This window comes from Pongo abelii, chromosome 14 (genome assembly GCF_028885655.2).
Source record: "Pongo abelii isolate AG06213 chromosome 14, NHGRI_mPonAbe1-v2.0_pri, whole genome shotgun sequence".
Lineage (NCBI taxonomy): Eukaryota > Metazoa > Chordata > Mammalia > Primates > Hominidae > Pongo > Pongo abelii.
Genome location: NC_071999.2, coordinates 39,132,039 through 39,144,127, shown reverse-complemented (window position 1 = coordinate 39,144,127; position 12,089 = coordinate 39,132,039). Strand labels below are relative to the sequence as shown.

The following is a 12,089-nucleotide window of genomic DNA, read 5'->3' as shown; positions in this document are numbered from 1 at the left end:
AGGAAGGAAGAGATTTTTCTTCATATCAAGAGATTAATTGATGAGAGATAGTGAGTTAAGAAAAAACAGCCTTCTAGTTAGCTCTCTCTGTGCAGTAAATGAATTGGTGGTATCATGACACATTCATTCTTTGGGAGACACTTTCACAGTTGATGGAGATCCCACTGCAGTTGATAGCTGCAGAAATCATTATGGAAACCAGATAAACTCACTAACTTGCTAAGAAGCTTCCGTCAATTCAAAGTCTAGTCTTAATCTTATCATAAACATTATCTACAATGTGCTAATAAGATAAATAATTATGATCATTTATTTTGGCAACTTACAGTTCTCATGGGGATTTCAGATATGTAAATTACTCTTTCCTTTATCCACTCTTTTTTTCTGGATAACTGGCATATCTCTATTTGATACTAAGAGACAAATGCTTATTCTACAAGATCATTTATTACTAGTCTTAGAGACAAAAAAAGGTCCCTCATTTTGTTACATATAACTTGATAGTAAAAAAATAATAAAGTTGAGTTTTAGCTAACTAGCTACATTTTATAGGCTCTACTGATAAGGTGATTCTTTGTCTCAGGTAGCAATCTTGTTGACAGCCATTATGTCATCTCAGATAAAGTGTTGAGCTATTAAATATCTTCAGGGAGTATCAACATATTCGATTCAGCTTTACATCTTATAACTACTGCAATATGGCCCTACTCTGTCAAAGTACATCAATTCCAGGAAAAGTCACCAGGGGAAGCAAAAACCTCTCAGCACGAGTGTTTTAATTAATGTTGTAAGCCAAAAATTATGGCCAATTGAAAAGCTAAATTACTAGGAGGCATCTAGACTGACTTTAAAAGTTCTATTTCGTAATTTGATGAACACTAGGTCTCTCTAAAATCTGAAACATCAAAACATTTTACACCCATTCATAATTTAAATACGAATTTATTTTTTTGAAGTCAATTCTAGGGGAGGAACTAATAATGAAAGTGCAGTTTCGGCAACGTAACAGGCTCTGATGAGATAAATCTTTTATGTTGTTTCTAATAAGGTAAGTTATTAATGGACAAATTTATATTGTTTATAATACCAAAGTTTTTTCTGTAGAATCAAGCAGAACAACAATATTGGGTGTTTATGATGAAATAAGTTGGGATTTTGAAGCAATAAATTAAATTTTTTAGATCTAAAATATCTCATGTAAGAAAGAGCAACCAGGAATTTGAGTAATATCAAAATATCAGCAGTCCAAAGGGGCACGTGTAGGAGTTTTGGTGCTTTGCTGCACCATGAGAGGCAAAATAATTAAAATATTTTGAAATCAGTAAGTATATTTTTAAAGCTTTATGTATAGTGTCTTGCACAAATAAGTGATTGATTCATGATTACTGAATTGGTTTGAACTGAATTGAATTAAAGAAAAAAATTTTTTTTTTCTGGTTTTGAATATATTTATAACCAAGATGGTGAGAATAAACAAGAGCTCTTAACATACATTCCTATTAATGGGTCAAGAAGAACCGCAGAGGCCTACTTTCTTATTACTCATCAGAAGAGCGGAAATGCTTTTTTAAAATTCATTACAAGCATTTAAAGCTTAATGATTTAAAGTCAAATACTTAAGAGTGAAAGTCACATCTTCAGTGCATGTTCATACTTGTTTAGTGGTTTCTAAATCTGTGCTTGTAAACAAAATTATTCTTAGTCCTTTGACAACGGCTATTTGTCCTGTAGGAAAATTACTCCCTAAGGAAATGCAAATTGTTTGGTGGTACTTGATGGCTTTGTAGTAATTACCATGCTATTAGATAGCTCAGAATTAAGATAAGTCTTGGCATCAAAATTCCATATGGTTGATTCTAAAATAAGATGCTTAGATGGGCAGAATACTAAATGACATGCGTTGAATAAGTAAAATCCTGGGCCAGGTTTATTTCAAACCTGGGGCCATCACAAGTTGTATCTGAGATCAAACAAAGGTCAGTTGAATGCCTGTAACGTTTAATAAATAGTTGACAAAGTTGTACTTTTTAAAAAAGAGCACGTCAGTAACATTACTTGCTGCACAATTACTATTACTATAATTATGATAGTCTATAAGCTTACCAATCACAATTTATTACTGTGAGAAATGATAGGAGGAAGAATAACTTAAATATTTTTGAATTTTCTACATCTAATCGATGAAAACTACAACGCTAAACTAGCCTTTCTCTATACATTCCCTCATGTACAGAGATAATTAATTCCCATGTACTCTACCATCATTTTTATGGGAAACATTTCTAACTCTAGTTCTGTAGATTTGATACTTTGCTTAACAATAATCACTCATTCCTTAAAGAAGTATTTATTCAACACATTCGAGGCCCTGTCCTAGCTGCTTCTTGGATTTTATCAGAAAACAATAGAGGAAAAGCCTTACTTTTTTAATTCTTACTTTTTATTTTCAAATAATTTCAGAATTAGAGAAAAATTGAAAAATTAGTACAAAGAATTCTTGTGTATACTTTTCAACCAGATTACTCAAGTATTAATATTAATTACATGTGCATTACCATTTTTTCTTTACATGTATTTTAATGATGTTCTAAAATATACAATTGTATATATAATGTACATACAACATATGTAATATGATATACATTTATTTCTGTCTTATGAAGAAAATACTTAGGTTAGATAAGATTCATTTAGGCATGAATTATGATTCAGTTGGCCATGAGTCCAATGTTGATGAATCAACGATGTATATCAAATAAGGTGTCTTTAAACAAAAGCACACATACAACAATATTATGTATTAATTGGGGCTATGGCTTGGCTATGTAACCTCCAAAATTCATGTTGAAACTTAATCCCCATTGTTGTCATATTAAGAGGTAGGCCTTTTGGGAAGTGATTAAGTCATAAGGGCTCTGCCCTCATGAATTGATTAGTGCCTTATAAAAAGGTTGGAGGGAACAAGGTTAGGCCCTTTTTGTCCCTTTACTCCTCCACTCTCCTGCTTTGTGAGGACACAGCATTTGCCCCTTCTGGAGGATAAGAAAGAAAGCACCATTCTGGAAGCAGAGAGCAACTCTCACCAGAGATGGATCTGCTGATGCCTTGATCTTGGACTTCCCAGCCTCCAAAACTGTAAGAAGATAAGTTTGTGTTCTTTATAAATGACTCATCCTTGGGTATTTTGTTATAGAAACATAAAAAGACCAACACAATGGGTTAATTAAATTGTATAATCAGAGACTCATGGGAATCTAACCCTGTATTTCTCCTAGAAGCAATGGTTACAGGAGAGTATTCATCAACTTAGTATTTTTCAGCAACTTTATATAACACAACTACTGTGAAAAACAAGAATTGACTGTAAGTTACAGTAATAATACCCCTTTATTCTTAAATCCTTTGTGTGAGTTTCCTAAAATTATAGGTATTATTTTACATAACCACAGTAGAATTATCAAAATCAAACCACTATAACTGACATAGCTTATTTATATCATCTATAAACCATATTCAGGTTTCCCCAATTATCTCACTGATGTCCACTGAAGCAAAATAAAAATATGTACTTTTCTTCTTGGTCCAGTTCAGCATCGTACATTGCATTTATTTACCCAGTTTCCTTAATTTCTTTTAACCTAGAACAGTTTCTTCTTTACAACCTTGACTTTTTTTTTTTTGGCCTTTTTAAAATTATTTTACTCTAAGTTCTGGGATATATGTGCAGAACATGCAGATCTGTTACATAGGTATACATGTGTCATGGTGGTTTGCTGCACCCATCAACCTGTCATCTACATTAGGTATTTCTCCTAATACTATCCTTCTTCTAGTCCGCCACCCCCTGACAGGCCCCTCTGTGTGATGTTCCCCTCCCTGTGTCCATGTGTTCTCATTGTTCAACTCCCACTTATGAGTGAGAATATGTGGTGTTTGGTTTTCTGTTCCTGTGTTAGTTTGCTGAGAATGATGGTTTCCAGCTTCACCCACGTCGCTGTGAAGGACACAAACTCATCCTTTTTCATGGCTGCATAGTATTCCATGGTGTATATGTGCCACATTTTCCTTATCCAGTTTATCATGGATGGGCATTCGGATTGGTTCCATGTCTTTGCTATTGTGAACAGTGCTGCAATAAACATATGTGTGCATGTGTCTTTATAATAGAATGATTTATAATCCTTTGGGCATATACCCAGTAATGGGATTGCTGGGTCAAATGGTATTTCTGGTTCTAGATCCTTGAGGAATCGCCACATTGTCTTCCACAATGGTTGAACTAATTTACACTGCCACCAACTGTGTAAAAGTGTTTCTATTTCTCTACATCCTCTCCACCATCTGTTGTTTCCTAACTTTTTAATGATCACCATTCCAACCAATGAGATGGTATCTCATTGTAGTTTTGATTTGTATTTCTCTAATGACCAGTAATGATGAGCTTTTTTTCATATGTTTGTTGGCAGCATAAATGTCTTCTTTTGAGAAGTGTTTGTTCATATCCTTCACCCACTTTTGGTTGAGGTTGTTTGTTTTTTTCTTGTAAATTTGTTTAAGTTTTTTGTAGATCCTGGAATTAGCCCTTTGTCAGATGGATAGATAGCAAAAATTTTCTCCTATTCTGTAGGTTGCCTGTTCACTTGACATTTTTGAAGTGGTTTAGCTAGTTAGTTTGTTTGAATTTCCCTTAATTTGGGTTTGTTTGCTGTTTCCTCATGATTGGATTCAGGATGTTGGGGCAGGAGTAATGCAGAAGTGAGGTAGTGTTCCAGATGCATATCAAGATCTACATGATTTATCTATTTGTTCCAGCACTTGCTTACTTTGTTAATGCACTGTCTGTCAGGTTTATCCACTGAAAAGCTACTATATTTCCATGTGTAATTAAGTAAATGTCTTTTGAGGAAAGTGTCCAACAATCATGAAATTATTACTAAAGGAAAAGGAAGAGAAAGAAATGAAGAAGATAAGTGTAGGCACTGGTAGTCTGTGAAGAAAATCAGTTAAGATAGTAGAAAATATGTGTATTCAAGGGCAGAAGTCTCTCTCTTTTTGTCAAATAGTTGAACATAAATTCTACATTAAACAGGAAAAAAAAAGCATTTTGAACCTTTGGAAGGATGGCAGCAAAAGTGTGCTTTTTAATCTCCTCAAATCCCCACGTAAAAATAGAGCAATTAGAATAACCAAACTGCAAATCCATGCCAAACACCTACAAAAATCTAGGTAACAAAATATGCTCATGAACCCCAAAATATGAGTAGGTAAGAGCCAACCAGTGACAGATACATACTTGTATAATATCAGCATCTTCATAGGTGAAAGCAGAGCAAGTCAACATGACATCTGACGGACCTGTTAAAACCAAAATAAAATACAGATCTTCATTGCAATGCTCAGGGAGCCAATTTGAGAACAGAAGCTGAAACTGGGAGGGATTTCACACACGTCAACATCAGATAAGAGAAAGAGGTCTGCAGTAAGGTTTGAAAGAGCTATGGTTTTGACCTCTCAAAACTAAAGAAACAAAGATTCATTCAAGGAGAGAGCTACACACAGCTGCAAAAACTGGTGCAAAGAGACTCCAAATTAAGCAGAACTGGGTTAAAAAAATAAACTAAAGAAAAATAAGTTTAAATAAAATTGAGAAGAGAAATAGAGATGTTAGAAATACTAGAAGCTCTAGAATATGATGTTAAAGAAAAATCCTGAACCACGCCTTCCTCCTGAAAGATTAGGAAAACTGATTTTATATAAAACTAAGTAACAAAGAAGAATTGAAGTCACACTCCATACAAAACTATGAGGAAACTAACTGAAAATTTTTAAATGCCGGAAAGGCACAGCATAAAAGATGAAAATTACAACCTAATATTTGAAAATAAGCTAAAATATATTAAGAAAATTATACACAATATAAAAGAACAAAATGAAAATTACTCGAGTGTGGTGGTAAAAATCAGAAAAGAATTAGAAATAAAAGGAAAAAAGCATTTCGTAAATGAAGACTTAACTTATCAGAACATTAAAGCAAATAAATACAAAAGACAATAATATAAAAATACAAGAAAAGGCCAGGCACGGTGGCTCACGCCTGTAATCCCGGCACTTTGGGAGGCAGGGGCAGGCGGATCACGAGGTCAGGCGATAGAGATCATCCTGGCTAACACGGTAAAACTCCGTCTCTACTGAAAATACAAAAAAAAATTAGCCGGGTGTGGTGGTGGGCATCTGTAGTCCTAGCTACTCGGGAGGCTGAAGCAGGAGAATAGCATGAACCCGGGAGGTGGAGGTTGCAGTGAGCCGAGATCGCGCCATTACGCTCCAGCCTGGGTGACAGAGCGAGACTCCATCTCAAAAAAAAAAAAACAAACAAGAAAAGAAAAAAGATTTTATTTATATTTTTTAAAATGATATATTTTTTATTTGTACAAATTTATGGAGCACATGTAAAATTTTGTTATATGCATATAATACAGAGTGATCAAATCAGAATATTGACAGTGTACATCACCCAATTAAAATACATTTTGAACTGTAGCCTCCCTCCTCTGCTATCAAACATTGAATTCATTCCTACCATCTAACTATATGTTTGTACTTTTTAATCCACTTCTCTTTATCCTCCTTTCTTCCCTCACTCATTTTTCCCAGTCTCTGTAATCTGTCTTCCCCCTTTTTCTCGATGTAATCAAAATTTTTAGCTCCCATAAAAAATTAAAACAAAATGATAAAAAGGATTTGCACAATTGTGGCAAATACAGAAGAAAAGCAAAAAAGATCCAAATACATATAATAGGGTACCACAAATTGGGGTTGGGGTGAAATAAAAGTAAGATTACAGAACAAATGCTAAGACTATAATTGAAGAAAATTATTCTGAAATATAAAAATGATTAGAAATTACATATTGAAAGGGCATGCTACACACTTTACAAAACTGAAACAAAATAACCAACCCTGAGACATTCCCAGAAAAAAAAATCAGCACAATTTAAAGATTAGAAAAAGAAAAACTTTCGGCCAGCTGTTTACAAGACCAAGCCATTTATAAGAGAAAGAAACTCTTATTGTTACCAGACTTTTTGACAAAAGAAGAATTGAGTAAGGTATTTAAAGTATTGAAGGAGAGAAAACGTAAGCTAAGGATGTTTTATTCAGTAAAACCAACTTTTGAGTGTAAAGGGTATAGGCAAACTGTCATCAGCATGTAAGAACCCAGGATATTATTCTTATGAACCCTTCCTGAAAAATTTACTATAGAACAAGTTCAGGCAAAAATAGGTACAGAGACATAAGGGCTAATAATGCCCGTTAAATATACATTTACTTGTGGAATGAAGACAAAATGAGTGGAGAATGTAGTATATATATCCTCTGACAATGAAGATACAATTAAGCTATAAAATAATGAAGAAGGCATATGCAAAAAATGTTTTAACTATATTAAGTCATCACTGTAGGTCCTAGTATTGGTATTGTTATTCTGAAAATGTGTATATCAAATGTGGGAGGAGTCAATAAATAATTCTGTGATATTTTAACTTTCTCCTCCCCAATGCTTTTGAGAGCTAGGATTCTTGATGTGGGAAAAGGCAATACCAATTTAAGATAAGAGGTTGGCCAGGTGTGGTTGCTCACGCCTGTAATCCCAGCACTTTGGGAGGCTGAGGTGGGAGGATCACTTGAGGTCAGGAGTTCAAGACCAGCCTGGCCAACATGGTGAAACCCCATCTCTACTAAAAATACAAAGATAAGCCAGGTGTAGTGGCACACACCTGTAATCCTGGCTACTTGGGAAGCTGAGGCAGGAGAATCACTTGAACCCAGGAAGCAGAGGCTGCACTGAGCCAAGACTGTGCCACCACACTCCAGCCTGGACAACAGAGCAAGACTCCATCTCAGAAAAAAAGAAGTTAAGTAAAACCATTGCAGTCTGGAGTATAATTTGGAAGTTTCTTATTCCCCAGTCAGGTGTGCTGAAATGGCTTAGAAACAATGACCAATCAAATAGCAGTGAGTATGTCCAGCACACAGATTCTGTTCTGAACTGTTGTCTCCCAGCAAAAGAAAGCAACATTTTCTGGAGAAATAGATTATTCCAGATTTGGAGGAGGAAATGCGCAAAATGAGCCTGCAACATATTCCCATGACATACAACAATGAATGCATCAAAAACGTTGAGTTGTGCCTGAAAAACTCAGAAGAAAACCTGAAGAGGTTTGCGGTAGTCAAAGATGTGGCAATTTGAGCTTTCAAATGGATTTTAACTGCAGTAGATAGAAACACATCAAATATGTTTCACAGAAATACATCGAATTATGTTTAATATACAAGTAGTTCCTAAGTAGTTTAAAAATCTACTTATTCTCTTTGCATGATCTCTTTTGTAGCTCATGGAATCTGTGTTGTAGGAGAGGGAGATATTATACTTGTTATTTGAGGCTACAAAAAGATGCCTAGGGAACAGGCCTGAAGTTCTTCTGTGAATTTTAGTCTTTCTAGATAGCTCGATTGGGGAAAAATAAATAAATTAACCTAGGGGAGAAGTGAAGCCCTACAAGAACACGTATAACTCTGGATGAGAAAGAAAAGGGATGTGGAGCTGCAGATATGTCCTTAGATAATATGACAGGGCCGCTGGGCACAGAGGCTCACACCTATAATCTCAGCACTTTGGGAGGGTGAGGCAGGCAGATTGCCTGAACTCAGGAGTTTGAGACCAGCCTGGCCAACATGGTGAAACCCCACCTCTACCAGAAAAACAAAAAATTAACCAGGCATGGCGGTGAGGGCCTGTAGTCCCAGCTACTCAGGAGGCAGAGGCACGAGAATTGCTTGAACCTGGGAGGTGGAGGTTGCAGTGAGTTGAGATCATGCCACTGCGTTCCAGCTTGGGCAACGGAGTGGTAATGGGCTCTGAACTTATGGATGAGACCCGAAGGGCATTGACTTTACTCCTCTTTTTGGACCATCTTTAAAACTGGATTTTGAAATTTTGAAAATAATGTCTCTAACACTATCCCGAGTGGCCATGGTTCTGTGCTATGGAAGGACTCTGTCCTGGGGACAGAAAAGTGGTCAGAATCCAAAGGAAAGGCCGCCACCACCCCCCAACACACACCCCATTTTACTTCCTATTTGTTTTCCTCTACCTTCTATTTTTGCTTCACTTCATTTCGATTCCCACACTGTTTATCCGCATTCTTAGACAGCTTCATGAAGAACCTCTGGACATATACTGAGGGCTTAACCTTGAATATGGATAAAATCAAGATGACTAACAAACATGATCTTTGGTGCCATAATGCTTTCTATATCAGTTCCTCTTCTATGCACATTTTAATGCAGTTTATATCTCTATTTCTATATCAGTTCCTCTTTAATTCAAATTTTAATATAGTTTATATCTCTATGAGCATTTCTTAATGCATAAATAATTCAGATTTCTAAAATACCAAAATAATGGCATGAAATCAATAAAAAGGCCAATATTGTAGGCCTAAAATTAGCAGACAACAAAAAATATTGAAAACTTGTGTAACAAGCACAAGTAAGGAATGAAAACATTAAATCTGAGAATTATCTGCTTTGGTGCAAGGGATCTACCAAATTAGAGAAATGTTTAGAGAAAATAGAAGTTGTCTGAGGAAAGAACCACTTACCATTATTTGGTGTATGGCCTTGGAAAAAATATTCCTTGAAGCTCAGGAAGAATTTGGAGGATATACTGACATAGAAATTAAACTAAATGAAAATCATAAGATGAAAATGAAAGTCAACAGTGTTATGCATTCAGAAAATTCAGGGAGAAGGACCGGAAAGAGAACTCTAGATTGAGTCAATTAAAGATGACAAGTGAGAGATGAATAAGGGATTTTAATACAGGGTTAGAGGAGCTTCCAAATTACAGAATTATGGAATAATTCAATGGTACAAAAATGATAGTAATACCTGTGGAACACTGATGATATCTGAGGGTACAAGTCAAGAGGAAAATTGAATGATGTGTTGGTAAAAATAGCAATGAGATAATTTTTTTGATGTAGAGGAGAGATGAGCCCTCTAGATGAAGGAAAAGAAGCTTGCAAAGGATGAGAGTTTCAGTATTTGAAAGGGATAGAACATTGATGGATCAGGGTACCTGGAGAGACAGAAAGCAATGGTTGGAAAGCAGAGATGAAGAGCTGGCCTCAGGACCAACGTTTCTTCTTCTAGCTGGAGTACTCCTTTAAAGATATCCTCTAAAATGTAAAAATATTTGATTTCATGCTCTCACTTGAGCAAAATAGTGATAGTCCTGATATTGTGATGGTCCTAATAAAAGCATATAATATTACCCTGCCCTCTAGGTGCTTACAATCTAGGTGGAAGAAAGGATAACAGATATAATATAATAATGATGGTGATAGTTAACATTATTTGAGTGCCTACCATATGTCAGACATTTAAGCTCTTAACACACAGTATTTCACTAAGTGTGTGCCTGACCTTATAAAATAGTTATTGATCTGAGATACAAAGTTTGAGAAACTCATCTAAGGTCACAGACAAAATGGCACAAATATCATTCAAATCCAGTTCTGCTTGACTCCAAAGCCAGATGCTGTACTATTCTATATGCTACAGAGTAGATGATTAAAGGCTAAGGTTGGTTCTGATATGTTGTATGTGTTCTGTGGGGTTGAGAGAATAAAGATCATTATAAACAGAATGAACAGAGTTTTCAACAAAAACTTGTAAAGCCATTGATTGTTGCTTTCTTACTTGACAGCCTTTGAGGACTAGCATGGCCAGGACTGGAGTAATGCCTTGGCGAAATAGGTAACTATGACCATGGCTACATGACACAAGTTTGCCTGAAGCAGTGCGTGAAATGCATTTATTAGTCAGATTTCCTCCGATTTTGGACAACTTTCTTGCTGAATGTATTTCTGGCTTTCCTTCTCAAAAGGAAAGATTGTAGGTCACACTGTCACGGGAACAGCGGGAGGAAAAGGAAAGGCAATCAAATCAGGGTACCCAAAAGAATGGATAAAAATAGCTCTTTCCAAGACAACAGAACTGGGAAGACTGACTGTGTGGCAGTGTCCCAGTGAGGGTGGACATCTGACTTCCCTGGTGTTATATACAGCAGCTCTAAGGTGTCCATTTGCTGGGTCTCTCAGCAGTGACCATCAAAACTTCTTCACTAGTGCCAAACATCCTGCCTCTCTGTTATTCTTTAAATGACAGGTATTTCATTTATTTGCTACTCACCATAACACAGATCTGTTTTCATTGCCTAAGAATTAAATTTCTTCATTCAAATGGGATACAGGATGGTTCTCCATCCATATGGTGGGGGGTCTTTACATCTCTTCTGTTAAACTTCACAAAACAAGGCCTGGCATTTCAACTTTCTTAGATCTTCCTATTTCTTTTTTTTTTTTTTTTTTTTTTGAGACAGAGTCTCACTCCGTCACCAGGCTGGAGTGCAGTGGCGTGATCTCGGCTCACTGCAACCTCCGCTTCCCAGGTTCAAGCAATTCTCCTGCCTCAGCCTCCTGAGTAGCTGGGATTACAGGTGCGTGCCACCACACCCAGCTAATTTTTCTATTTTTAGTAGAGACGGGGTTTCACCATGTTGGTCAGGCTGGTCTCGATCTCGTGACCTAGTGATCCACCTGCCTCAGCCTCCCAAAGTGCTGGGATTACAGGCATGATCCACCGCGCCTGGCCCCTATTTCTTTTTAGCAACTGGGAACATGATCTCTCACAGTCAAAGCAAGAAGATTAACTGAAGTCCCCTTCCATTTACTCTTACCTGAAGGTTAACTTTCCTCCCCACTCATAATACTTCTGGAGGGTTGGGATCAGTGATTGTTCTCTCTTTAATTAAGTTTCTTAATCCTAGGAATGACATTAGCAAGATAGTGGAACAGGAGATTTCGTCCTTCATCCTCCATGAAATGGCAATTTAGCAACAATATATGGACAAAAATATCTTTATGAGTAGCCCATAATTTGCAGTAGTCCAGATGCGCACAAAAAGGAAGACAGCCGTATTAAAGTTAGTAAAAAGAGCAATTTTATTTTACATCAGCCCC

The 12,089-nt window shown here is 36.2% G+C and overlaps 1 long non-coding RNA gene across 1 annotated transcript in view; it reads right to left on the bottom strand.

The window, feature by feature from the left end:
• The window catches only part of LOC134759848 (uncharacterized), a 34,300-nt gene extending 28,945 nt beyond the window's left edge, over positions 1–5,355 (bottom strand). The window contains exon 1 of the long non-coding RNA XR_010136694.1: positions 5,294–5,355. This is a non-coding gene — a long non-coding RNA (uncharacterized LOC134759848). The remainder of the gene's footprint in view (positions 1–5,293) is intronic.
• Between the last annotated feature and the right edge of the window lie 6,734 nt (positions 5,356–12,089).